At 53.2% G+C, this 25,113-nt stretch overlaps 36 non-coding genes across 36 annotated transcripts; all 36 read left to right on the top strand.

The window, feature by feature from the left end:
• Positions 1 to 3,794: 3,794 nt before the first annotated feature.
• Positions 3,795 to 3,866, top strand: Trnae-cuc. The gene has a single exon. It is a non-coding gene; the product is annotated as a tRNA-Glu (tRNA).
• Positions 3,867 to 4,252: 386 nt separating this feature from the next.
• Positions 4,253 to 4,324, top strand: Trnah-gug. Its single transcript has one exon. It is a non-coding gene; the product is annotated as a tRNA-His (tRNA).
• A 747-nt stretch (positions 4,325 to 5,071) lies between these two features.
• Positions 5,072 to 5,153, top strand: Trnal-uag. Its single transcript has one exon. It is a non-coding gene; the product is annotated as a tRNA-Leu (tRNA).
• Positions 5,154 to 5,598: 445 nt separating this feature from the next.
• Positions 5,599 to 5,670, top strand: Trnae-cuc. The gene has a single exon. It is a non-coding gene; the product is annotated as a tRNA-Glu (tRNA).
• Positions 5,671 to 6,056: 386 nt separating this feature from the next.
• Positions 6,057 to 6,128, top strand: Trnah-gug. The gene has a single exon. It is a non-coding gene; the product is annotated as a tRNA-His (tRNA).
• A 747-nt stretch (positions 6,129 to 6,875) lies between these two features.
• On the top strand, positions 6,876 to 6,957 carry Trnal-uag. Its single transcript has one exon. It is a non-coding gene; the product is annotated as a tRNA-Leu (tRNA).
• A 445-nt stretch (positions 6,958 to 7,402) lies between these two features.
• Positions 7,403 to 7,474, top strand: Trnae-cuc. The gene has a single exon. It is a non-coding gene; the product is annotated as a tRNA-Glu (tRNA).
• Positions 7,475 to 7,860: 386 nt separating this feature from the next.
• Trnah-gug lies at positions 7,861 to 7,932 on the top strand. Its single transcript has one exon. It is a non-coding gene; the product is annotated as a tRNA-His (tRNA).
• A 747-nt stretch (positions 7,933 to 8,679) lies between these two features.
• On the top strand, positions 8,680 to 8,761 carry Trnal-uag. The gene has a single exon. It is a non-coding gene; the product is annotated as a tRNA-Leu (tRNA).
• A 445-nt stretch (positions 8,762 to 9,206) lies between these two features.
• Trnae-cuc lies at positions 9,207 to 9,278 on the top strand. Its single transcript has one exon. It is a non-coding gene; the product is annotated as a tRNA-Glu (tRNA).
• A 386-nt stretch (positions 9,279 to 9,664) lies between these two features.
• On the top strand, positions 9,665 to 9,736 carry Trnah-gug. The gene has a single exon. It is a non-coding gene; the product is annotated as a tRNA-His (tRNA).
• Positions 9,737 to 10,483: 747 nt separating this feature from the next.
• Trnal-uag lies at positions 10,484 to 10,565 on the top strand. Its single transcript has one exon. It is a non-coding gene; the product is annotated as a tRNA-Leu (tRNA).
• Positions 10,566 to 11,010: 445 nt separating this feature from the next.
• Positions 11,011 to 11,082, top strand: Trnae-cuc. Its single transcript has one exon. It is a non-coding gene; the product is annotated as a tRNA-Glu (tRNA).
• A 386-nt stretch (positions 11,083 to 11,468) lies between these two features.
• Positions 11,469 to 11,540, top strand: Trnah-gug. The gene has a single exon. It is a non-coding gene; the product is annotated as a tRNA-His (tRNA).
• Positions 11,541 to 12,287: 747 nt separating this feature from the next.
• On the top strand, positions 12,288 to 12,369 carry Trnal-uag. The gene has a single exon. It is a non-coding gene; the product is annotated as a tRNA-Leu (tRNA).
• Positions 12,370 to 12,814: 445 nt separating this feature from the next.
• Trnae-cuc lies at positions 12,815 to 12,886 on the top strand. Its single transcript has one exon. It is a non-coding gene; the product is annotated as a tRNA-Glu (tRNA).
• A 386-nt stretch (positions 12,887 to 13,272) lies between these two features.
• On the top strand, positions 13,273 to 13,344 carry Trnah-gug. The gene has a single exon. It is a non-coding gene; the product is annotated as a tRNA-His (tRNA).
• A 747-nt stretch (positions 13,345 to 14,091) lies between these two features.
• On the top strand, positions 14,092 to 14,173 carry Trnal-uag. The gene has a single exon. It is a non-coding gene; the product is annotated as a tRNA-Leu (tRNA).
• Positions 14,174 to 14,618: 445 nt separating this feature from the next.
• On the top strand, positions 14,619 to 14,690 carry Trnae-cuc. Its single transcript has one exon. It is a non-coding gene; the product is annotated as a tRNA-Glu (tRNA).
• Positions 14,691 to 15,076: 386 nt separating this feature from the next.
• Positions 15,077 to 15,148, top strand: Trnah-gug. Its single transcript has one exon. It is a non-coding gene; the product is annotated as a tRNA-His (tRNA).
• A 748-nt stretch (positions 15,149 to 15,896) lies between these two features.
• On the top strand, positions 15,897 to 15,978 carry Trnal-uag. Its single transcript has one exon. It is a non-coding gene; the product is annotated as a tRNA-Leu (tRNA).
• A 445-nt stretch (positions 15,979 to 16,423) lies between these two features.
• Positions 16,424 to 16,495, top strand: Trnae-cuc. The gene has a single exon. It is a non-coding gene; the product is annotated as a tRNA-Glu (tRNA).
• Positions 16,496 to 16,881: 386 nt separating this feature from the next.
• Trnah-gug lies at positions 16,882 to 16,953 on the top strand. The gene has a single exon. It is a non-coding gene; the product is annotated as a tRNA-His (tRNA).
• A 747-nt stretch (positions 16,954 to 17,700) lies between these two features.
• Trnal-uag lies at positions 17,701 to 17,782 on the top strand. Its single transcript has one exon. It is a non-coding gene; the product is annotated as a tRNA-Leu (tRNA).
• A 445-nt stretch (positions 17,783 to 18,227) lies between these two features.
• On the top strand, positions 18,228 to 18,299 carry Trnae-cuc. Its single transcript has one exon. It is a non-coding gene; the product is annotated as a tRNA-Glu (tRNA).
• Positions 18,300 to 18,685: 386 nt separating this feature from the next.
• Trnah-gug lies at positions 18,686 to 18,757 on the top strand. The gene has a single exon. It is a non-coding gene; the product is annotated as a tRNA-His (tRNA).
• A 747-nt stretch (positions 18,758 to 19,504) lies between these two features.
• On the top strand, positions 19,505 to 19,586 carry Trnal-uag. Its single transcript has one exon. It is a non-coding gene; the product is annotated as a tRNA-Leu (tRNA).
• A 445-nt stretch (positions 19,587 to 20,031) lies between these two features.
• Trnae-cuc lies at positions 20,032 to 20,103 on the top strand. Its single transcript has one exon. It is a non-coding gene; the product is annotated as a tRNA-Glu (tRNA).
• A 386-nt stretch (positions 20,104 to 20,489) lies between these two features.
• Trnah-gug lies at positions 20,490 to 20,561 on the top strand. The gene has a single exon. It is a non-coding gene; the product is annotated as a tRNA-His (tRNA).
• Positions 20,562 to 21,308: 747 nt separating this feature from the next.
• Positions 21,309 to 21,390, top strand: Trnal-uag. Its single transcript has one exon. It is a non-coding gene; the product is annotated as a tRNA-Leu (tRNA).
• Positions 21,391 to 21,835: 445 nt separating this feature from the next.
• Positions 21,836 to 21,907, top strand: Trnae-cuc. Its single transcript has one exon. It is a non-coding gene; the product is annotated as a tRNA-Glu (tRNA).
• A 386-nt stretch (positions 21,908 to 22,293) lies between these two features.
• On the top strand, positions 22,294 to 22,365 carry Trnah-gug. Its single transcript has one exon. It is a non-coding gene; the product is annotated as a tRNA-His (tRNA).
• Positions 22,366 to 23,112: 747 nt separating this feature from the next.
• On the top strand, positions 23,113 to 23,194 carry Trnal-uag. The gene has a single exon. It is a non-coding gene; the product is annotated as a tRNA-Leu (tRNA).
• A 445-nt stretch (positions 23,195 to 23,639) lies between these two features.
• Positions 23,640 to 23,711, top strand: Trnae-cuc. The gene has a single exon. It is a non-coding gene; the product is annotated as a tRNA-Glu (tRNA).
• A 386-nt stretch (positions 23,712 to 24,097) lies between these two features.
• On the top strand, positions 24,098 to 24,169 carry Trnah-gug. Its single transcript has one exon. It is a non-coding gene; the product is annotated as a tRNA-His (tRNA).
• A 747-nt stretch (positions 24,170 to 24,916) lies between these two features.
• Trnal-uag lies at positions 24,917 to 24,998 on the top strand. Its single transcript has one exon. It is a non-coding gene; the product is annotated as a tRNA-Leu (tRNA).
• The last annotated feature ends 115 nt before the right edge of the window (positions 24,999 to 25,113 follow it).

Below are 25,113 nucleotides of genomic sequence, written 5' to 3'. Positions count from 1 at the left end.
GGCGCGCGAAGCGACGTTACGTCACAGAGCTGGAATCAGCTGACGGTGCGCGGCTTAATAGCCAGGCGGCAATTCTTGCCGAGGCCCACCGTCACTTCATCGAACTTTTCAGTGAGAAATACACTGATACTGCCGCGATTTCAGAGCTTCTCCACGACGTTCCGTACGTCTTATCCGTAGCGGATCGCCGTCGCCTCACAGAAAACTTTACTGTGGACGAAGTGAGTGATGTCCTAAAACTGTGTTCCCAGAATAAATCACCGGGCGCTGATGGGTTGCCACCGGAATTTTATTTGCATTTTTGGCACTTGTTTGGCTCGGCCCTGACTGATGTTTTTAATGAAATTTTAAATGGTGTGGATGTTCCTGCGTCCTTCCTGGAAGGGATTGTGGTCTTGGCTCCTAAGGTTCCAGTCGCCAGGAAACTGTGCAATCTTAGACCCATCACCCTTCTTAATGGTGACTACAAACTCTTCACCAAATGTGTCTCCTCACGCTTGAAGCTGGTCATGAAAAAACTGATTAGTCCCTTTCAATACTGTGCAGTGCCTCAACGCACTCTCTATGGTGCTGTGTCCACATACCGAGATGCCATTGCCTATGCTTCGACGAATAGGATTCCTTTTGGCATTTTATCCATCGATTTTGCAATGGCTTTTGACAGAGTTAGCCACCTATATCTCCGGCGAGTGCTCCAGAAGTTTGGTTTCGGTGTAAAGTATATAACTATGATTTTTAACCTTTTCAAAAATTCCACCTCACGGATTAGTATCAATGGATTTTTGTCGGAACCTGTTCCGCTCTGCTGTTCAGTCAAACAAGGGTGCCCTCTGTCAATGGCGCTTTACGCAATCTCCTTAGATCCTTTGTTGCGTAAGTTGCACAGTGTTTGTAGGGGAATCCGTATTGGGGATGAGAAGCACGTTTGTCGCGCCTATGCTGACGACCTTGGCCTCTTGGTGTCCTCGGCTACCGATTTTGATACAATACGCGCTGTTCTTACACAGTATGAACGTGCATCCGGTGCGAGCATCAATACCCGTAAGACGGTTTTTCTGCCTATTTATGCAGCGACACGTGGCTTCAAACGCCCATGGTTTACAGTGAAGCAGGAACACAAGATTTTGGGTGTTCGCTTTCAAGCCAATCTGTTACAGACTGCGTCCTACAACTGGCGTATTGTCTTAAATGGCATACGTGCTATGGCTAGCCTGTCCGCTACTCGCACCCTTGCATTAACACAGCGGGTGATTTTAATAAATGTTTTCTTGCTCAGCAAAGCCTGGTACCTCGCACAATTATTTCAGGTACCCAAGAATTTGGGCAGAGCCATAACACAGGCAGTCTATTGGCTACTGTGGCGGGGACATATTTTCAAGGTGTCTTACGAAACATGTACTTTAACGCGCGAACAGGGTGGGCTCGGGCTCATTCATTTTGCTATGAAAGCCGCAGCGTTGCTCCTTCATCGGACGAGCGTCACTATTGAACAGGATCCGTCGAGCCCCACAGCTGTTCTGTTCGCTATTCATCGTCCACTTTCTGACGTAGCACCTCTAGACCCGACTACAATACCGTTTCAGCTGCGTTATGTTCGAGAATACTACATTCAAAAAAGTTATCTCGCCGCCGACGTACTCGACCCTCGCACACGGACTGTGAAACGTGTCTACCAGGGACTAAGAGGACGGCCAGTCGGTAATAAGATGGAGGCGCGCTACCCGCGATCTGCGTGGAGGACGGTGTGGGCTCATGTTCACGCTCCCTTCCTGTCAGCGGACGTCAGCAGCTTTTGGTACCAAGTGGTTAACCGAATTCTGCCCACCAACGAAAAGCTGCGCCGCATTCACTTATCTCCATCGAGCTTGTGTGAAGACTGTCGCCAAGACGACACCTTAGAACATCGTTTCGTGTGCCTGAGGTCACAGTCGGCTTGGAACATTGCCGTCAGGATGCTCGCACTTATCAACCGGACCAGCGCTGCCGCCTTTTCTGCGGACACGGCATTGATCCCGGACTTCAACCCATATCCGCATACGAAGCGTGCCGCCACTGCATGGATCGTGGCTCACACTGTGTTCGCCCTCCTGCAATTGCGACTTACGGACGACTATGCCTATCTGGTTTATTTGTCCACGCAACATGACCTCACTAAAACCAGGAAAGACTATGACAAAATCTTTGCCAATTTTCTGCACATTGCACTCGCATTTGCCCACGACAAACTGTTGTAAGCAACACTTCACTGCTGCGACTTTTCTTTACTTCTGTGTTTTGCATTGTCTCCGGGCCCGGATACATAGTTAATGCAAATTGAATACTACAGGAACAGTGAATCATTCAACAAGTACGATGCTTACGCTTGTGCCGGACTGCAACGTGGAAACGACGACGAAAAGTTTAACACAGTTTTATCCTGTGTTCGTGTGTGTTTGTGTTTCGTTGTGGTTTAGTGATTTCTTTATGTTTTATTTATTTTTTTTTTTTTTACACCGTCTGGTTCCTCCGTCATCGGCGTACATTCAAGGATGCGCTACGCACCGCGCTGCCACGGAGATTGTTTGGTTTTGAAGAAAAGAGGATTTTTTACTTTCTTTTTCTTACGTCGGAGAGGATTGTGTTTTCCTTCTCGTTTTCCGCCGGACAGTTTTCGGAAAGTTCGGGAGTCTACTCATTCCTTTGACATGTGTGGATACTTTTAAATTTTTGTGACTTTTTTCATTACTTATTTTAATGGCCGCTCCGAAGCATTTTGAACAACAAATCATGGGACGTGTGAAGGGTGTTCCTTCCCTGTGACTGAGAGGACTAACTCAGGCAGTTTTGATTTTTTATACTTTTTTTCAATTTTATTCTTTCCTTTACTGAATTTAGGTGGACAGCGCCTCATGCGCTGTTATTCTTTCATTTTTTATTTTAAGGCGTGTAGGCGCAAAGCTACTGCTTGCTGTCATTATAGGCCTGCACTTTCACTTCAAGAGGTTTTAGTTTTCCTTCGATGCTTCGTTCGCGGTGAACAGCCACAAGAAACTTTCCTCAAAGCAATCCAGTATCTCCGATTTCATCACTTCATCTTGAACACCAACGTCTTCCAAGGAACCATACCGAGAAGTTTACGGTTTTCAACTGAATGGACAGTGCAACAATTCGTCTTTTCTGTTTGCAAGCAGCACCGTTTTATTTTATAGCTGAAGAAGCTCGCCGAAGAAGGCATAACTTGGAGAGCGCAAGGCCGGGCTATAAGGGGAGTTGGGAGGCCCGTAAAAAAAAAAAAAAAAAAAAAAAAAAAAAAAAAAAAAAAAAACAAAAAAAAAAAAAAAAAAAAAAAAAAAAAAAAAAAAAGTTGCCACTTTTTACGTCTCATTTTTGTGCCGTTGCGGTGTGTCCTCGTGGGGTAGGGCGCAGCTCTTGTGACGCGCGTGTTGTGTAGGTAGCGTGGCCGAGCGGTCTAAGGCGCTGGTTTCAGGCACCATTCTCTTCGGAGGCGTGGGTTCCAATCCCACAGCTGCCGAACGTGTAATGTTTCCTGTGTCGAAGGCAGATGCACTCATTGCCCGCAAAGGAAACAGCACAACAAGGCGTGAGCGTCTGCTTGGTGAATTGTCGTAGAACAGTGCGTGGTGCAACGACAGGATTTGTAGGCACCTTTTGCTCTCATCATTGCTGGCGTTCGTCTCCACGAAATGCGTCCGGAGCACGCCGTTCTATAACGCAAGAGAGTGGATTTTTTACAGTTGTCGTCAGTTAACCGTGGGCGGCTGCTGCGTTCGCTGGAAAGAGCACTGCCGTCGTTGTCCGGTGTGGTCTAGTGGCTAGGATACCTGGCTCTCACCCAGGAGGCCCGGGTTCGATTCCCGGTACCGGAATTGCGCGTTTTTGTTGCTCCTCCTATGCGACTTGTCTCGACTTTGCTCGACTGACGCTACGCTGACGCGTGCAGAAAGCTACGTTAAGTATGACTCGCGGCAACACCTGACGGCGAGAGAGATGCGGCGTCTATCCACTTGTTATCGAGCCACATACCGGTACCTGTAGTCAAGAGGCTTGGAGGACTGCAAGACATTGCCACGGAGGTGAATGCAGCTAACCACTGTAGTTAGAGTCCTGACAGCGCAGGCACGTTCATTTGCTCGTATACATGTGATGGAGACCGTGTCTGACACTGCTGTGGCGTACACCTTGGCCTAGGCTTTGCTGGGTATCGCCACTTGCATTGCAGCCAGCTGCCTTCGCGGGCGCCTCCGTGGCCATGGCCGTGATCGTCTAGTGGTTAGGACATTGCGTTGTGGCCGCAATAACCCAGGTTCGAATCCTGGTCACGGCAATTTTGAAAGTTTTGCCTTGCTGCCGTTGCAATGGCGAGTACTCGAAATGACAGTACTCTCTTGATTTTTTCACTCGTGTTCCGCAGGCCGCAGTTAGCACTACCACTTCATCCCCAACACGTAATGTCGCCTCCCAGAGCGCAGACGTCCGCTGCTCTCTATAGTCGAAAAGGGCAGTCGTTTGAAGTGCGATGGATGAGCAGCCAGTCCCAGCAGAACAGGAAGCTGTGGCGTGCACTGTTTCTACAAATGCTAGGAACACTGGCGCACCAAGCAGCGCATGTAGCGTGGCCGAGCGCTTTAAGGCGCTGGTTTAAGGCACCAGTCTCTCTGTAGGCGCGGTTTCGAATCCCGTAGCTGCCGGGGGTTTTGATGTGATCGCGTTAACCTGCCGCTTTTCCTTCAAGTGTAACCTCCTTGAGCTCACATATGTTTGATACATGGAGCATTCTAGCTCCGCCTGACAGTTACAGCTACGATACTTTAGTGGTTAAGGAAAGCGCAGGTTCGAAACCTGGTCACGGCACGAAAACGTCTCTTGACGCTGTCTCCTTAACTGCGACAGCTACAGACAAGTGGCGTCGCTACCGTACGGCGGGCACGGCTTTTTCTTGCTGTGGATGGCCTAAAGAGACGCTTCCAGTGGGAGAGCAGTGGAAATACATGGCACGGCGATTGCCAAGATACTTCCATTTCGAAGTGATCTTTGTAGTACAAACGAAACGTTTTGCCGCTGCTGATCCAACGGTAACGTGGCCGAGCGGTCTAAGGCGCTGGTTTTAGGCACCAGTCTCTCCGGAGGCGTGGGTTCGAATCCCACCGTTGCCACTTTTTACGTCTCATTTTTGTGCCGTTGCGGTGTGTCCTCGTGGGGTAGGGCGCAGCTCTTGTGACGCGCGTGTTGTGTAGGTAGCGTGGCCGAGCGGTCTAAGGCGCTGGTTTCAGGCACCATTCTCTTCGGAGGCGTGGGTTCCAATCCCACAGCTGCCGAACGTGTAATGTTTCCTGTGTCGAAGGCAGATGCACTCATTGCCCGCAAAGGAAACAGCACAACAAGGCGTGAGCGTCTGCTTGGTGAATTGTCGTAGAACAGTGCGTGGTGCAACGACAGGATTTGTAGGCACCTTTTGCTCTCATCATTGCTGGCGTTCGTCTCCACGAAATGCGTCCGGAGCACGCCGTTCTATAACGCAAGAGAGTGGATTTTTTACAGTTGTCGTCAGTTAACCGTGGGCGGCTGCTGCGTTCGCTGGAAAGAGCACTGCCGTCGTTGTCCGGTGTGGTCTAGTGGCTAGGATACCTGGCTCTCACCCAGGAGGCCCGGGTTCGATTCCCGGTACCGGAATTGCGCGTTTTTGTTGCTCCTCCTATGCGACTTGTCTCGACTTTGCTCGACTGACGCTACGCTGACGCGTGCAGAAAGCTACGTTAAGTATGACTCGCGGCAACACCTGACGGCGAGAGAGATGCGGCGTCTATCCACTTGTTATCGAGCCACATACCGGTACCTGTAGTCAAGAGGCTTGGAGGACTGCAAGACATTGCCACGGAGGTGAATGCAGCTAACCACTGTAGTTAGAGTCCTGACAGCGCAGGCACGTTCATTTGCTCGTATACATGTGATGGAGACCGTGTCTGACACTGCTGTGGCGTACACCTTGGCCTAGGCTTTGCTGGGTATCGCCACTTGCATTGCAGCCAGCTGCCTTCGCGGGCGCCTCCGTGGCCATGGCCGTGATCGTCTAGTGGTTAGGACATTGCGTTGTGGCCGCAATAACCCAGGTTCGAATCCTGGTCACGGCAATTTTGAAAGTTTTGCCTTGCTGCCGTTGCAATGGCGAGTACTCGAAATGACAGTACTCTCTTGATTTTTTCACTCGTGTTCCGCAGGCCGCAGTTAGCACTACCACTTCATCCCCAACACGTAATGTCGCCTCCCAGAGCGCAGACGTCCGCTGCTCTCTATAGTCGAAAAGGGCAGTCGTTTGAAGTGCGATGGATGAGCAGCCAGTCCCAGCAGAACAGGAAGCTGTGGCGTGCACTGTTTCTACAAATGCTAGGAACACTGGCGCACCAAGCAGCGCATGTAGCGTGGCCGAGCGCTTTAAGGCGCTGGTTTAAGGCACCAGTCTCTCTGTAGGCGCGGTTTCGAATCCCGTAGCTGCCGGGGGTTTTGATGTGATCGCGTTAACCTGCCGCTTTTCCTTCAAGTGTAACCTCCTTGAGCTCACATATGTTTGATACATGGAGCATTCTAGCTCCGCCTGACAGTTACAGCTACGATACTTTAGTGGTTAAGGAAAGCGCAGGTTCGAAACCTGGTCACGGCACGAAAACGTCTCTTGACGCTGTCTCCTTAACTGCGACAGCTACAGACAAGTGGCGTCGCTACCGTACGGCGGGCACGGCTTTTTCTTGCTGTGGATGGCCTAAAGAGACGCTTCCAGTGGGAGAGCAGTGGAAATACATGGCACGGCGATTGCCAAGATACTTCCATTTCGAAGTGATCTTTGTAGTACAAACGAAACGTTTTGCCGCTGCTGATCCAACGGTAACGTGGCCGAGCGGTCTAAGGCGCTGGTTTTAGGCACCAGTCTCTCCGGAGGCGTGGGTTCGAATCCCACCGTTGCCACTTTTTACGTCTCATTTTTGTGCCGTTGCGGTGTGTCCTCGTGGGGTAGGGCGCAGCTCTTGTGACGCGCGTGTTGTGTAGGTAGCGTGGCCGAGCGGTCTAGGGCGCTGGTTTCAGGCACCATTCTCTTCGGAGGCGTGGGTTCCAATCCCACAGCTGCCGAACGTGTAATGTTTCCTGTGTCGAAGGCAGATGCACTCATTGCCCGCAAAGGAAACAGCACAACAAGGCGTGAGCGTCTGCTTGGTGAATTGTCGTAGAACAGTGCGTGGTGCAACGACAGGATTTGTAGGCACCTTTTGCTCTCATTATTGCTGGCGTTCGTCTCCACGAAATGCGTCCGGAGCACGCCGTTCTATAACGCGAGAGAGTGGATTTTTTACAGTTGTCGTCAGTTAACCGTGGGCGGCTGCTGCGTTCGCTGGAAAGAGCACTGCCGTCGTTGTCCGGTGTGGTCTAGTGGCTAGGATACCTGGCTCTCACCCAGGAGGCCCGGGTTCGATTCCCGGTACCGGAATTGCGCGTTTTTGTTGCTCCTCCTATGCGACTTGTCTCGACTTTGCTCGACTGACGCTACGCTGACGCGTGCAGAAAGCTACGTTAAGTATGACTCGCGGCAACACCTGACGGCGAGAGAGATGCGGCGTCTATCCACTTGTTATCGAGCCACATACCGGTACCTGTAGTCAAGAGGCTTGGAGGACTGCAAGACATTGCCACGGAGGTGAATGCAGCTAACCACTGTAGTTAGAGTCCTGACAGCGCAGGCACGTTCATTTGCTCGTATACATGTGATGGAGACCGTGTCTGACACTGCTGTGGCGTACACCTTGGCCTAGGCTTTGCTGGGTATCGCCACTTGCATTGCAGCCAGCTGCCTTCGCGGGCGCCTCCGTGGCCATGGCCGTGATCGTCTAGTGGTTAGGACATTGCGTTGTGGCCGCAATAACCCAGGTTCGAATCCTGGTCACGGCAATTTTGAAAGTTTTGCCTTGCTGCCGTTGCAATGGCGAGTACTCGAAATGACAGTACTCTCTTGATTTTTTCACTCGTGTTCCGCAGGCCGCAGTTAGCACTACCACTTCATCCCCAACACGTAATGTCGCCTCCCAGAGCGCAGACGTCCGCTGCTCTCTATAGTCGAAAAGGGCAGTCGTTTGAAGTGCGATGGATGAGCAGCCAGTCCCAGCAGAACAGGAAGCTGTGGCGTGCACTGTTTCTACAAATGCTAGGAACACTGGCGCACCAAGCAGCGCATGTAGCGTGGCCGAGCGCTTTAAGGCGCTGGTTTAAGGCACCAGTCTCTCTGTAGGCGCGGTTTCGAATCCCGTAGCTGACGGGGGTTTTGATGTGATCGCGTTAACCTGCCGCTTTTCCTTCAAGTGTAACCTCCTTGAGCTCACATATGTTTGATACATGGAGCATTCTAGCTCCGCCTGACAGTTACAGCTACGATACTTTAGTGGTTAAGGAAAGCGCAGGTTCGAAACCTGGTCACGGCACGAAAACGTCTCTTGACGCTGTCTCCTTATCTGCGACAGCTACAGACAAGTGGCGTCGCTACCGTACGGCGGGCACGGCTTTTTCTTGCTGTGGATGGCCTAAAGAGACGCTTCCAGTGGGAGAGCAGTGGAAATACATGGCACGGCGATTGCCAAGATACTTCCATTTCGAAGTGATCTTTGTAGTACAAACGAAACGCTTTGCCGCTGCTGATCCAACGGTAACGTGGCCGAGCGGTCTAAAGCGCTGGTTTTAGGCACCAGTCTCTCCGGAGGCGTGGGTTCGAATCCCACCGTTGCCACTTTTTACGTCTCATTTTTGTGCCGTTGCGGTGTGTCCTCGTGGGGTAGGACGCAGCTCTTGTGACGCGCGTGTTGTGTAGGTAGCGTGGCCGAGCGGTCTAAGGCGCTGGTTTCAGGCACCATTCTCTTCGGAGGCGTGGGTTCCAATCCCACAGCTGCCGAACGTGTAATGTTTCCTGTGTCGAAGGCAGATGCACTCATTGCCCGCAAAGGAAACAGCACAACAAGGCGTGAGCGTCTGCTTGGTGAATTGTCGTAGAACAGTGCGTGGTGCAACGACAGGATTTGTAGGCACCTCTTGCTCTCATCATTGCTGGCGTTCGTCTCCACGAAATGCGTCCGGAGCACGCCGTTCTATAACGCGAGAGAGTGGATTTTTTACAGTTGTCGTCAGTTAACCGTGGGCGGCTGCTGCGTTCGCTGGAAAGAGCACTGCCGTCGTTGTCCGGTGTGGTCTAGTGGCTAGGATACCTGGCTCTCACCCAGGAGGCCCGGGTTCGATTCCCGGTACCGGAATTGCGCGTTTTTGTTGCTCCTCCTATGCGACTTGTCTCGACTTTGCTCGACTGACGCTACGCTGACGCGTGCAGAAAGCTACGTTAAGTATGACTCGCGGCAACACCTGACGGCGAGAGAGATGCGGCGTCTATCCACTTGTTATCGAGCCACATACCGGTACCTGTAGTCAAGAGGCTTGGAGGACTGCAAGACATTGCCACGGAGGTGAATGCAGCTAACCACTGTAGTTAGAGTCCTGACAGCGCAGGCACGTTCATTTGCTCGTATACATGTGATGGAGACCGTGTCTGACACTGCTGTGGCGTACACCTTGGCCTAGGCTTTGCTGGGTATCGCCACTTGCATTGCAGCCAGCTGCCTTCGCGGGCGCCTCCGTGGCCATGGCCGTGATCGTCTAGTGGTTAGGACATTGCGTTGTGGCCGCAATAACCCAGGTTCGAATCCTGGTCACGGCAATTTTGAAAGTTTTGCCTTGCTGCCGTTGCAATGGCGAGTACTCGAAATGACAGTACTCTCTTGATTTTTTCACTCGTGTTCCGCAGGCCGCAGTTAGCACTACCACTTCATCCCCAACACGTAATGTCGCCTCCCAGAGCGCAGACGTCCGCTGCTCTCTATAGTCGAAAAGGGCAGTCGTTTGAAGTGCGATGGATGAGCAGCCAGTCCCAGCAGAACAGGAAGCTGTGGCGTGCACTGTTTCTACAAATGCTAGGAACACTGGCGCACCAAGCAGCGCATGTAGCGTGGCCGAGCGCTTTAAGGCGCTGGTTTAAGGCACCAGTCTCTCTGTAGGCGCGGTTTCGAATCCCGTAGCTGACGGGGGTTTTGATGTGATCGCGTTAACCTGCCGCTTTTCCTTCAAGTGTAACCTCCTTGAGCTCACATATGTTTGATACATGGAGCATTCTAGCTCCGCCTGACAGTTACAGCTACGATACTTTAGTGGTTAAGGAAAGCGCAGGTTCGAAACCTGGTCACGGCACGAAAACGTCTCTTGACGCTGTCTCCTTATCTGCGACAGCTACAGACAAGTGGCGTCGCTACCGTACGGCGGGCACGGCTTTTTCTTGCTGTGGATGGCCTAAAGAGACGCTTCCAGTGGGAGAGCAGTGGAAATACATGGCACGGCGATTGCCAAGATACTTCCATTTCGAAGTGATCTTTGTAGTACAAACGAAACGCTTTGCCGCTGCTGATCCAACGGTAACGTGGCCGAGCGGTCTAAAGCGCTGGTTTTAGGCACCAGTCTCTCCGGAGGCGTGGGTTCGAATCCCACCGTTGCCACTTTTTACGTCTCATTTTTGTGCCGTTGCGGTGTGTCCTCGTGGGGTAGGACGCAGCTCTTGTGACGCGCGTGTTGTGTAGGTAGCGTGGCCGAGCGGTCTAAGGCGCTGGTTTCAGGCACCATTCTCTTCGGAGGCGTGGGTTCCAATCCCACAGCTGCCGAACGTGTAATGTTTCCTGTGTCGAAGGCAGATGCACTCATTGCCCGCAAAGGAAACAGCACAACAAGGCGTGAGCGTCTGCTTGGTGAATTGTCGTAGAACAGTGCGTGGTGCAACGACAGGATTTGTAGGCACCTCTTGCTCTCATCATTGCTGGCGTTCGTCTCCACGAAATGCGTCCGGAGCACGCCGTTCTATAACGCGAGAGAGTGGATTTTTTACAGTTGTCGTCAGTTAACCGTGGGCGGCTGCTGCGTTCGCTGGAAAGAGCACTGCCGTCGTTGTCCGGTGTGGTCTAGTGGCTAGGATACCTGGCTCTCACCCAGGAGGCCCGGGTTCGATTCCCGGTACCGGAATTGCGCGTTTTTGTTGCTCCTCCTATGCGACTTGTCTCGACTTTGCTCGACTGACGCTACGCTGACGCGTGCAGAAAGCTACGTTAAGTATGACTCGCGGCAACACCTGACGGCGAGAGAGATGCGGCGTCTATCCACTTGTTATCGAGCCACATACCGGTACCTGTAGTCAAGAGGCTTGGAGGACTGCAAGACATTGCCACGGAGGTGAATGCAGCTAACCACTGTAGTTAGAGTCCTGACAGCGCAGGCACGTTCATTTGCTCGTATACATGTGATGGAGACCGTGTCTGACACTGCTGTGGCGTACACCTTGGCCTAGGCTTTGCTGGGTATCGCCACTTGCATTGCAGCCAGCTGCCTTCGCGGGCGCCTCCGTGGCCATGGCCGTGATCGTCTAGTGGTTAGGACATTGCGTTGTGGCCGCAATAACCCAGGTTCGAATCCTGGTCACGGCAATTTTGAAAGTTTTGCCTTGCTGCCGTTGCAATGGCGAGTACTCGAAATGACAGTACTCTCTTGATTTTTTCACTCGTGTTCCGCAGGCCGCAGTTAGCACTACCACTTCATCCCCAACACGTAATGTCGCCTCCCAGAGCGCAGACGTCCGCTGCTCTCTATAGTCGAAAAGGGCAGTCGTTTGAAGTGCGATGGATGAGCAGCCAGTCCCAGCAGAACAGGAAGCTGTGGCGTGCACTGTTTCTACAAATGCTAGGAACACTGGCGCACCAAGCAGCGCATGTAGCGTGGCCGAGCGCTTTAAGGCGCTGGTTTAAGGCACCAGTCTCTCTGTAGGCGCGGTTTCGAATCCCGTAGCTGCCGGGGGTTTTGATGTGATCGCGTTAACCTGCCGCTTTTCCTTCAAGTGTAACCTCCTTGAGCTCACATATGTTTGATACATGGAGCATTCTAGCTCCGCCTGACAGTTACAGCTACGATACTTTAGTGGTTAAGGAAAGCGCAGGTTCGAAACCTGGTCACGGCACGAAAACGTCTCTTGACGCTGTCTCCTTATCTGCGACAGCTACAGACAAGTGGCGTCGCTACCGTACGGCGGGCACGGCTTTTTCTTGCTGTGGATGGCCTAAAGAGACGCTTCCAGTGGGAGAGCAGTGGAAATACATGGCACGGCGATTGCCAAGATACTTCCATTTCGAAGTGATCTTTGTAGTACAAACGAAACGCTTTGCCGCTGCTGATCCAACGGTAACGTGGCCGAGCGGTCTAAGGCGCTGGTTTTAGGCACCAGTCTCTCCGGAGGCGTGGGTTCGAATCCCACCGTTGCCACTTTTTACGTCTCATTTTTGTGCCGTTGCGGTGTGTCCTCGTGGGGTAGGACGCAGCTCTTGTGACGCGCGTGTTGTGTAGGTAGCGTGGCCGAGCGGTCTAAGGCGCTGGTTTCAGGCACCATTCTCTTCGGAGGCGTGGGTTCCAATCCCACAGCTGCCGAACGTGTAATGTTTCCTGTGTCGAAGGCAGATGCACTCATTGCCCGCAAAGGAAACAGCACAACAAGGCGTGAGCGTCTGCTTGGTGAATTGTCGTAGAACAGTGCGTGGTGCAACGACAGGATTTGTAGGCACCTTTTGCTCTCATCATTGCTGACGTTCGTCTCCACGAAATGCGTCCGGAGCACGCCGTTCTATAACGCGAGAGAGTGGATTTTTTACAGTTGTCGTCAGTTAACCGTGGGCGGCTGCTGCGTTCGCTGGAAAGAGCACTGCCGTCGTTGTCCGGTGTGGTCTAGTGGCTAGGATACCTGGCTCTCACCCAGGAGGCCCGGGTTCGATTCCCGGTACCGGAATTGCGCGTTTTTGTTGCTCCTCCTATGCGACTTGTCTCGACTTTGCTCGACTGACGCTACGCTGACGCGTGCAGAAAGCTACGTTAAGTATGACTCGCGGCAACACCTGACGGCGAGAGAGATGCGGCGTCTATCCACTTGTTATCGAGCCACATACCGGTACCTGTAGTCAAGAGGCTTGGAGGACTGCAAGACATTGCCACGGAGGTGAATGCAGCTAACCACTGTAGTTAGAGTCCTGACAGCGCAGGCACGTTCATTTGCTCGTATACATGTGATGGAGACCGTGTCTGACACTGCTGTGGCGTACACCTTGGCCTAGGCTTTGCTGGGTATCGCCACTTGCATTGCAGCCAGCTGCCTTCGCGGGCGCCTCCGTGGCCATGGCCGTGATCGTCTAGTGGTTAGGACATTGCGTTGTGGCCGCAATAACCCAGGTTCGAATCCTGGTCACGGCAATTTTGAAAGTTTTGCCTTGCTGCCGTTGCAATGGCGAGTACTCGAAATGACAGTACTCTCTTGATTTTTTCACTCGTGTTCCGCAGGCCGCAGTTAGCACTACCACTTCATCCCCAACACGTAATGTCGCCTCCCAGAGCGCAGACGTCCGCTGCTCTCTATAGTCGAAAAGGGCAGTCGTTTGAAGTGCGATGGATGAGCAGCCAGTCCCAGCAGAACAGGAAGCTGTGGCGTGCACTGTTTCTACAAATGCTAGGAACACTGGCGCACCAAGCAGCGCATGTAGCGTGGCCGAGCGCTTTAAGGCGCTGGTTTAAGGCACCAGTCTCTCTGTAGGCGCGGTTTCGAATCCCGTAGCTGCCGGGGGTTTTGATGTGATCGCGTTAACCTGCCGCTTTTCCTTCAAGTGTAACCTCCTTGAGCTCACATATGTTTGATACATGGAGCATTCTAGCTCCGCCTGACAGTTACAGCTACGATACTTTAGTGGTTAAGGAAAGCGCAGGTTCGAAACCTGGTCACGGCACGAAAACGTCTCTTGACGCTGTCTCCTTAACTGCGACAGCTACAGACAAGTGGCGTCGCTACCGTACGGCGGGCACGGCTTTTTCGTGCTGTGGATGGCCTAAGGAGACGCTTCCAGTGGGAGAGCAGTGGAAATACATGGCACGGCGATTGCCAAGATACTTCCATTTCGAAGTGATCTTTGTAGTACAAACGAAACGTTTTGCCGCTGCTGATCCAACGGTAACGTGGCCGAGCGGTCTAAGGCGCTGGTTTTAGGCACCAGTCTCTCCGGAGGCGTGGGTTCGAATCCCACCGTTGCCACTTTTTACGTCTCATTTTTGTGCCGTTGCGGTGTGTCCTCGTGGGGTAGGACGCAGCTCTTGTGACGCGCGTGTTGTGTAGGTAGCGTGGCCGAGCGGTCTAAGGCGCTGGTTTCAGGCACCATTCTCTTCGGAGGCGTGGGTTCCAATCCCACAGCTGCCGAACGTGTAATGTTTCCTGTGTCGAAGGCAGATGCACTCATTGCCCGCAAAGGAAACAGCACAACAAGGCGTGAGCGTCTGCTTGGTGAATTGTCGTAGAACAGTGCGTGGTGCAACGACAGGATTTGTAGGCACCTTTTGCTCTCATCATTGCTGGCGTTCGTCTCCACGAAATGCGTCCGGAGCACGCCGTTCTATAACGCGAGAGAGTGGATTTTTTACAGTTGTCGTCAGTTAACCGTGGGCGGCTGCTGCGTTCGCTGGAAAGAGCACTGCCGTCGTTGTCCGGTGTGGTCTAGTGGCTAGGATACCTGGCTCTCACCCAGGAGGCCCGGGTTCGATTCCCGGTACCGGAATTGCGCGTTTTTGTTGCTCCTCCTATGCGACTTGTCTCGACTTTGCTCGACTGACGCTACGCTGACGCGTGCAGAAAGCTACGTTAAGTATGACTCGCGGCAACACCTGACGGCGAGAGAGATGCGGCGTCTATCCACTTGTTATCGAGCCACATACCGGTACCTGTAGTCAAGAGGCTTGGAGGACTGCAAGACATTGCCACGGAGGTGAATGCAGCTAACCACTGTAGTTAGAGTCCTGACAGCGCAGGCACGTTCATTTGCTCGTATACATGTGATGGAGACCGTGTCTGACACTGCTGTGGCGTACACCTTGGCCTAGGCTTTGCTGGGTATCGCCACTTGCATTGCAGCCAGCTGCCTTCGCGGGCGCCTCCGTGGCCATGGCCGTGATCGTCTAGTGGTTAGGACATTGCGTTGTGGCCGCAATAACCCAGGTTCGAATCCTGGTCACGGCAATTTTGAAAGTTTTGCCTTGCTGCCGTTGCAATGGCGAGTACTCGAAATGACAGTACTCTCTTGATTTTTTTCACTCGTGTTCCGCAGGCCGCAGTTAGCACTACCACTTCATCCCCAACACGTAATGTCGCCTCCCAGAGCGCAGACGTCCGCTGCTCTCTATAGTCGAAAAGGGCAGTCGTTTGAAGTGCGATGGATGAGCAGCCAGTCCCAGCAGAACAGGAAGCTGTGGCGTGCACTGTTTCTACAAATGCTAGGAACACTGGCGCACCAAGCAGCGCATGTAGCGTGGCCGAGCGCTTTAAGGCGCTGGTTTAAGGCACCAGTCTCTCTGTAGGCGCGGTTTCGAATCCCGTAGCTGCCGGGGGTTTTGATGTGATCGCGTTAACCTGCCGCTTTTCCTTCAAGTGTAACCTCCTTGAGCTCACATATGTTTGATACATGGAGCATTCTAGCTCCGCCTGACAGTTACAGCTACGATACTTTAGTGGTTAAGGAAAGCGCAGGTTCGAAACCTGGTCACGGCACGAAAACGTCTCTTGACGCTGTCTCCTTAACTGCGACAGCTACAGACAAGTGGCGTCGCTACCATACGGCGGGCACGGCTTTTTCTTGCCGTGGATGGCCTAAAGAGACGCTTCCAGTGGGAGAGCAGCGGAAATACATGGCACGGCGATTGCCAAGATACTTCCATTTCGAAGTGATCTTTGTAGTACAAACGAAACGTTTTGCCGCTGCTGATCCAACGGTAACGTGGCCGAGCGGTCTAAGGCGCTGGTTTTAGGCACCAGTCTCTCCGGAGGCGTGGGTTCGAATCCCACCGTTGCCACTTTTTACGTCTCATTTTTGTGCCGTTGCGGTGTGTCCTCGTGGGGTAGGACGCAGCTCTTGTGACGCGCGTGTTGTGTAGGTAGCGTGGCCGAGCGGTCTAAGGCGCTGGTTTCAGGCACCATTCTCTTCGGAGGCGTGGGTTCCAATCCCACAGCTGCCGAACGTGTAATGTTTCCTGTGTCGAAGGCAGATGCACTCATTGCCCGCAAAGGAAACAGCACAACAAGGCGTGAGCGTCTGCTTGGTGAATTGTCGTAGAACAGTGCGTGGTGCAACGACAGGATTTGTAGCCACCTTTTGCTCTCATCATTGCTGGCGTTCGTCTCCACGAAATGCGTCCGGAGCACGCCGTTCTATAACGCGAGAGAGTGGATTTTTTACAGTTGTCGTCAGTTAACCGTGGGCGGCTGCTGCGTTCGCTGGAAAGAGCACTGCCGTCGTTGTCCGGTGTGGTCTAGTGGCTAGGATACCTGGCTCTCACCCAGGAGGCCCGGGTTCGATTCCCGGTACCGGAATTGCGCGTTTTTGTTGCTCCTCCTATGCGACTTGTCTCGACTTTGCTCGACTGACGCTACGCTGACGCGTGCAGAAAGCTACGTTAAGTATGACTCGCGGCAACACCTGACGGCGAGAGAGATGCGGCGTCTATCCACTTGTTATCGAGCCACATACCGGTACCTGTAGTCAAGAGGCTTGGAGGACTGCAAGACATTGCCACGGAGGTGAATGCAGCTAACCACTGTAGTTAGAGTCCTGACAGCGCAGGCACGTTCATTTGCTCGTATACATGTGATGGAGACCGTGTCTGACACTGGTGTGGCGTACACCTTGGCCTAGGCTTTGCTGGGTATCGCCACTTGCATTGCAGCCAGGTGCCTTCGCGGGCGCCTCCGTGGCCATGGCCGTGATCGTCTAGTGGTTAGGACATTGCGTTGTGGCCGCAATAACCCAGGTTCGAATCCTGGTCACGGCAATTTTGAAAGTTTTGCCTTGCTGCCGTTGCAATGGCGAGTACTCGAAATGACAGTACTCTCTTGATTTTTTCACTCGTGTTCCGCAGGCCGCAGTTAGCACTACCACTTCATCCCCAACACGTAATGTCGCCTCCCAGAGCGCAGACGTCCGCTGCTCTCTATAGTCGAAAAGGGCAGTCGTTTGAAGTGCGATGGATGAGCAGCCAGTCCCAGCAGAACAGGAAGCTGTGGCGTGCACTGTTTCTACAAATGCTAGGAACACTGGCGCACCAAGCAGCGCATGTAGCGTGGCCGAGCGCTTTAAGGCGCTGGTTTAAGGCACCAGTCTCTCTGTAGGCGCGGTTTCGAATCCCGTAGCTGCCGGGGGTTTTGATGTGATCGCGTTAACCTGCCGCTTTTCCTTCAAGTGTAACCTCCTTGAGCTCACATATGTTTGATACATGGAGCATTCTAGCTCCGCCTGACAGTTACAGCTACGATACTTTAGTGGTTAAGGAAAGCGCAGGTTCGAAACCTGGTCACGGCACGAAAACGTCTCTTGACGCTGTCTCCTTAACTGCGACAGCTACAGACCAGTGGCGTCGCTACCGTACGGCGGGCACGGCTTTTTCTTGCTGTGGATGGCCTAAAGAGACGCTTCCAGTGGGAGAGCAGTGGAAATACATGGCACGGCGATTGCCAAGATACTTCCATTTCGAAGTGATCTTTGTAGTACAAACGAAACGTTTTGCCGCTGCTGATCCAACGGTAACGTGGCCGAGCGGTCTAAGGCGCTGGTTTTAGGCACCAGTCTCTCCGGAGGCGTGGGTTCGAATCCCACCGTTGCCACTTTTTACGTCTCATTTTTGTGCCGTTGCGGTGTGTCCTCGTGGGGTAGGACGCAGCTCTTGTGACGCGCGTGTTGTGTAGGTAGCGTGGCCGAGCGGTCTAAGGCGCTGGTTTCAGGCACCATTCTCTTCGGAGGCGTGGGTTCCAATCCCACAGCTGCCGAACGTGTAATGTTTCCTGTGTCGAAGGCAGATGCACTCATTGCCCGCAAAGGAAACAGCACAACAAGGCGTGAGCGTCTGCTTGGTGAATTGTCGTAGAACAGTGCGTGGTGCAACGACAGGATTTGTAGGCACCTTTTGCTCTCATCATTGCTGGCGTTCGTCTCCACGAAATGCGTCCGGAGCACGCCGTTCTATAACGCGAGAGAGTGGATTTTTTACAGTTGTCGTCAGTTAACCGTGGGCGGCTGCTGCGTTCGCTGGAAAAAGCACTGCTGTCGTTGTCCGGTGTGGTCTAGTGGCTAGGATACTTGGCTCTCACCCAGGAGGCCCGGGTTCGATTCCCGGTACCGGAATTGCGCGTTTTTGTTGCTCCTCCTATGCGACTTGTCTCGACTTTGCTCGACTGACGCTACGCTGACGCGTGCAGAAAGCTACGTTAAGTATGACTCGCGGCAACACCTGACGGCGAGAGAGATGCGGCGTCTATCCACTTGTTATCGAGCCACATACCGGTACCTGTAGTCAAGAGGCTTGGAGGACTGCAAGACATTGCCACGGAGGTGAATGCAGCTAACCACTGTAGTTAGAGTCCTGACAGCGCAGGCACGTTCATTTGCTCGTATACATGTGATGGAGACCGTGTCTGACACTGCTGTGGCGTACACCTTGGCCTAGGCTTTGCTGGGTATCGCCACTTGCATTGCAGCCAGCTGCCTTCGCGGGCGCCTCCGTGGCCATGGCCGTGATCGTCTAGTGGTTAGGACATTGCGTTGTGGCCGCAATAACCCAGGTTCGAATCCTGGTCACGGCAATTTTGAAAGTTTTGCCTTGCTGCCGTTGCAATGGCGAGTACTCGAAATGACAGTACTCTCTTGATTTTTTCACTCGTGTTCCGCAGGCCGCAGTTAGCACTACCACTTCATCCCCAACACGTAATGTCGCCTCCCAGAGCGCAGACGTCCGCTGCTCTCTATAGTCGAAAAGGGCAGTCGTTTGAAGTGCGATGGATGAGCAGCCAGTCCCAGCAGAACAGGAAGCTGTGGCGTGCACTGTTTCTACAAATGCTAGGAACACTGGCGCACCAAGCAGCGCATGTAGCGTGGCCGAGCGCTTTAAGGCGCTGGTTTAAGGCACCAGTCTCTCTGTAGGCGCGGTTTCGAATCCCGTAGCTGCCGGGGGTTTTGATGTGATCGCGTTAACCTGCCGCTTTTCCTTCAAGTGTAACCTCCTTGAGCTCACATATGTTTGATACATGGAGCATTCTAGCTCCGCCTGACAGTTACAGCTACGATACTTTAGTGGTTAAGGAAAGCGCAGGTTCGAAACCTGGTCACGGCACGAAAACGTCTCTTGACGCTGTCTCCTTAACTGCGACAGCTACAGACAAGTGGCGTCGCTACCATACGGCGGGCACGGCTTTTTCTTGCTGTGGATGGCCTAAAGAGACGCTTCCAGTGGGAGAGCAGTGGAAATACATGGCACGGCGATTGCCAAGATACTTCCATTTCGAAGTGATCTTTGTAGTACAAACGAAACGTTTTGCCGCTGCTGATCCAACGGTAACGTGGCCGAGCGGTCTAAGGCGCTGGTTTTAGGCACCAGTCTCTCCGGAGGCGTGGGTTCGAATCCCACCGTTGCCACTTTTTACGTCTCATTTTTGTGCCGTTGCGGTGTGTCCTCGTGGGGTAGGACGCAGCTCTTGTGACGCGCGTGTTGTGTAGGTAGCGTGGCCGAGCGGTCTAAGGCGCTGGTTTCAGGCACCATTCTCTTCGGAGGCGTGGGTTCCAATCCCACAGCTGCCGAACGTGTAATGTTTCCTGTGTCGAAGGCAGATGCACTCATTGCCCGCAAAGGAAACAGCACAACAAGGCGTGAGCGTCTGCTTGGTGAATTGTCGTAGAACAGTGCGTGGTGCAACGACAGGATTTGTAGGCACCTTTTGCTCTCATCATTGCTGGCGTTCGTCTCCACGAAATGCGTCCGGAGCACGCCGTTCTATAACGCGAGAGAGTGGATTTTTTACAGTTGTCGTCAGTTAACCGTGGGCGACTGCTGCGTTCGCTGGAAAGAGCACTGCCGTCGTTGTCCGGTGTGGTCTAGTGGCTAGGATACCTGGCTCTCACCCAGGAGGCCCGGGTTCGATTCCCGGTACCGGAATTGCGCGTTTTTGTTGCTCCTCCTATGCGACTTGTCTCGACTTTGCTCGACTGACGCTACGCTGACGCGTGCAGAAAGCTACGTTAAGTATGACTCGCGGCAACACCTGACGGCGAGAGAGATGCGGCGTCTATCCACTTGTTATCGAGCCACATACCGGTACCTGTAGTCAAGAGGCTTGGAGGACTGCAAGACATTGCCACGGAGGTGAATGCAGCTAACCACTGTAGTTAGAGTCCTGACAGCGCAGGCACGTTCATTTGCTCGTATACATGTGATGGAGACCGTGTCTGACACTGGTGTGGCGTACACCTTGGCCTAGGCTTTGCTGGGTATCGCCACTTGCATTGCAGCCAGCTGCCTTCGCGGGCGCCTCCGTGGCCATGGCCGTGATCGTCTAGTGGTTAGGACATTGCGTTGTGGCCGCAATAACCCAGGTTCGAATCCTGGTCACGGCAATTTTGAAAGTTTTGCCTTGCTGCCGTTGCAATGGCGAGTACTCGAAATGACAGTACTCTCTTGATTTTTTCACTCGTGTTCCGCAGGCCGCAGTTAGCACTACCACTTCATCCCCAACACGTAATGTCGCCTCCCAGAGCGCAGACGTCCGCTGCTCTCTATAGTCGAAAAGGGCAGTCGTTTGAAGTGCGATGGATGAGCAGCCAGTCCCAGCAGAACAGGAAGCTGTGGCGTGCACTGTTTCTACAAATGCTAGGAACACTGGCGCACCAAGCAGCGCATGTAGCGTGGCCGAGCGCTTTAAGGCGCTGGTTTAAGGCACCAGTCTCTCTGTAGGCGCGGTTTCGAATCCCGTAGCTGACGGGGGTTTTGATGTGATCGCGTTAACCTGCCGCTTTTCCTTCAAGTGTAACCTCCTTGAGCTCACATATGTTTGATACATGGAGCATTCTAGCTCCGCCTGACAGTTACAGCTACGATACTTTAGTGGTTAAGGAAAGCGCAGGTTCGAAACCTGGTCACGGCACGAAAACGTCTCTTGACGCTGTCTCCTTAACTGCGACAGCTACAGACCAGTGGCGTCGCTACCGTACGGCGGGCACGGCTTTTTCTTGCTGTGGATGGCCTAAAGAGACGCTTCCAGTGGGAGAGCAGTGGAAATACATGGCACGGCGATTGCCAAGATACTTCCATTTCGAAGTGATCTTTGTAGTACAAACGAAACGTTTTGCCGCTGCTGATCCAACGGTAACGTGGCCGAGCGGTCTAAGGCGCTGGTTTTAGGCACCAGTCTCTCCGGAGGCGTGGGTTCGAATCCCACCGTTGCCACTTTTTACGTCTCATTTTTGTGCCGTTGCGGTGTGTCCTCGTGGGGTAGGACGCAGCTCTTGTGACGCGCGTGTTGTGTAGGTAGCGTGGCCGAGCGGTCTAAGGCGCTGGTTTCAGGCACCATTCTCTTCGGAGGCGTGGGTTCCAATCCCACAGCTGCCGAACGTGTAATGTTTCCTGTGTCGAAGGCAGATGCACTCATTGCCCGCAAAGGAAACAGCACAACAAGGCGTGAGCGTCTGCTTGGTGAATTGTCGTAGAACAGTGCGTGGTGCAACGACAGGATTTGTAGGCACCTTTTGCTCTCATCATTGCTGGCGTTCGTCTCCACGAAATGCGTCCGGAGCACGCCGTTCTATAACGCGAGAGAGTGGATTTTTTACAGTTGTCGTCAGTTAACCGTGGGCGGCTGCTGCGTTCGCTGGAAAAAGCACTGCTGTCGTTGTCCGGTGTGGTCTAGTGGCTAGGATACTTGGCTCTCACCCAGGAGGCCCGGGTTCGATTCCCGGTACCGGAATTGCGCGTTTTTGTTGCTCCTTCTATGCGACTTGTCTCGACTTTGCTCGACTGACGCTACGCTGACGCGTGCAGAAAGCTACGTTAAGTATGACTCGCGGCAACACCTGACGGCGAGAGAGATGCGGCGTCTATCCACTTGTTATCGAGCCACATACCGGTACCTGTAGTCAAGAGGCTTGGAGGACTGCAAGACATTGCCACGGAGGTGAATGCAGCTAACCACTGTAGTTAGAGTCCTGACAGCGCAGGCACGTTCATTTGCTCGTATACATGTGATGGAGACCGTGTCTGACACTGGTGTGGCGTACACCTTGGCCTAGGCTTTGCTGGGTATCGCCACTTGCATTGCAGCCAGCTGCCTTCGCGGGCGCCTCCGTGGCCATGGCCGTGATCGTCTAGTGGTTAGGACATTGCGTTGTGGCCGCAATAACCCAGGTTCGAATCCTGGTCACGGCAATTTTGAAAGTTTTGCCTTGCTGCCGTTGCAATGGCGAGTACTCGAAATGACAGTACTCTCTTGATTTTTTCACTCGTGTTCCGCAGGCCGCAGTTAGCACTACCACTTCATCCCCAACACGTAATGTCGCCTCCCAGAGCGCAGACGTCCGCTGCTCTCTATAGTCGAAAAGGGCAGTCGTTTGAAGTGCGATGGATGAGCAGCCAGCCCCAGCAGAACAGGAAGCTGTGGCGTGCACTGTTTCTACAAATGCTAGGAACACTGGCGCACCAAGCAGCGCATGTAGCGTGGCCGAGCGCTTTAAGGCGCTGGTTTAAGGCACCAGTCTCTCTGTAGGCGCGGTTTCGAATCCCGTAGCTGCCGGGGGTTTTGATGTGATCGCGTTAACCTGCCGCTTTTCCTTCAAGTGTAACCTCCTTGAGCTCACATATGTTTGATACATGGAGCATTCTAGCTCCGCCTGACAGTTACAGCTACGATACTTTAGTGGTTAAGGAAAGCGCAGGTTCGAAACCTGGTCACGGCACGAAAACGTCTCTTGACGCTGTCTCCTTAACTGCGACAGCTACAGACAAGTGGCGTCGCTACCATACGGCGGGCACGGCTTTTTCTTGCTGTGGATGGCCTAAAGAGACGCTTCCAGTGGGAGAGCAGTGGAAATACATGGCACGGCGATTGCCAAGATACTTCCATTTCGAAGTGATCTTTGTAGTACAAACGAAACGTTTTGCCGCTGCTGATCCAACGGTAACGTGGCCGAGCGGTCTAAGGCGCTGGTTTTAGGCACCAGTCTCTCCGGAGGCGTGGGTTCGAATCCCACCGTTGCCACTTTTTACGTCTCATTTTTGTGCCGTTGCGGTGTGTCCTCGTGGGGTAGGACGCAGCTCTTGTGACGCGCGTGTTGTGTAGGTAGCGTGGCCGAGCGGTCTAAGGCGCTGGTTTCAGGCACCATTCTCTTCGGAGGCATGGGTTCCAATCCCACAGCTGCCGAACGTGTAATGTTTCCTGTGTCGAAGGCAGATGCACTCATTGCCCGCAAAGGAAACAGCACAACAAGGCGTGAGCGTCTGCTTGGTGAATTGTCGTAGAACAGTGCGTGGTGCAACGACAGGATTTGTAGGCACCTTTTGCTCTCATCATTGCTGGCGTTCGTCTCCACGAAATGCGTCCGGAGCACGCCGTTCTATAACGCGAGAGAGTGGATTTTTTACAGTTGTCGTCAGTTAACCGTGGGCGGCTGCTGCGTTCGCTGGAAAGAGCACTGCCGTCGTTGTCCGGTGTGGTCTAGTGGCTAGGATACCTGGCTCTCACCCAGGAGGCCCGGGTTCGATTCCCGGTACCGGAATTGCGCGTTTTTGTTGCTCCTCCTATGCGACTTGTCTCGACTTTGCTCGACTGACGCTACGCTGACGCGTGCAGAAAGCTACGTTAAGTATGACTCGCGGCAACACCTGACGGCGAGAGAGATGCGGCGTCTATCCACTTGTTATCGAGCCACATACCGGTACCTGTAGTCAAGAGGCTTGGAGGACTGCAAGACATTGCCACGGAGGTGAATGCAGCTAACCACTGTAGTTAGAGTCCTGACAGCGCAGGCACGTTCATTTGCTCGTATACATGTGATGGAGACCGTGTCTGACACTGGTGTGGCGTACACCTTGGCCTAGGCTTTGCTGGGTATCGCCACTTGCATTGCAGCCAGCTGCCTTCGCGGGCGCCTCCGTGGCCATGGCCGTGATCGTCTAGTGGTTAGGACATTGCGTTGTGGCCGCAATAACCCAGGTTCGAATCCTGGTCACGGCAATTTTGAAAGTTTTGCCTTGCTGCCGTTGCAATGGCGAGTACTCGAAATGACAGTACTCTCTTGATTTTTTCACTCGTGTTCCGCAGGCCGCAGTTAGCACTACCACTTCATCCCCAACACGTAATGTCGCCTCCCAGAGCGCAGACGTCCGCTGCTCTCTATAGTCGAAAAGGGCAGTCGTTTGAAGTGCGATGGATGAGCAGCCAGTCCCAGCAGAACAGGAAGCTGTGGCGTGCACTGTTTCTACAAATGCTAGGAACACTGGCGCACCAAGCAGCGCATGTAGCGTGGCCGAGCGCTTTAAGGCGCTGGTTTAAGGCACCAGTCTCTCTGTAGGCGCGGTTTCGAATCCCGTAGCTGCCGGGGGTTTTGATGTGATCGCGTTAACCTGCCGCTTTTCCTTCAAGTGTAACCTCCTTGAGCTCACATATGTTTGATACATGGAGCATTCTAGCTCTGCCTGACAGTTACAGCTACGATACTTTAGTGGTTAAGGAAAGCGCAGGTTCGAAACCTGGTCACGGCACGAAAACGTCTCTTGACGCTGTCTCCTTAACTGCGACAGCTACAGACAAGTGGCGTCGCTACCGTACGGCGGGCACGGCTTTTTCTTGCTGTGGATGGCCTAAAGAGACGCTTCCAGTGGGAGAGCAGTGGAAATACATGGCACGGCGATTGCCAAGATACTTCCATTTCGAAGTGATCTTTGTAGTACAAACGAAACGTTTTGCCGCTGCTGATCCAACGGTAACGTGGCCGAGCGGTCTAAGGCGCTGGTTTTAGGCACCAGTCTCTCCGGAGGCGTGGGTTCGAATCCCACCGTTGCCACTTTTTACGTCTCATTTTTGTGCCGTTGCGGTGTGTCCTCGTGGGGTAGGACGCAGCTCTTGTGACGCGCGTGTTGTGTAGGTAGCGTGGCCGAGCGGTCTAAGGCGCTGGTTTC

This window comes from Schistocerca piceifrons, chromosome 1 (assembly GCF_021461385.2).
Source record: "Schistocerca piceifrons isolate TAMUIC-IGC-003096 chromosome 1, iqSchPice1.1, whole genome shotgun sequence".
NCBI classification, from domain to species: domain Eukaryota; kingdom Metazoa; phylum Arthropoda; class Insecta; order Orthoptera; family Acrididae; genus Schistocerca; species Schistocerca piceifrons.
The sequence above is the reverse complement of the archived record's forward strand: the minus strand, read 5'-3'. Positions and strand labels throughout refer to the sequence as shown.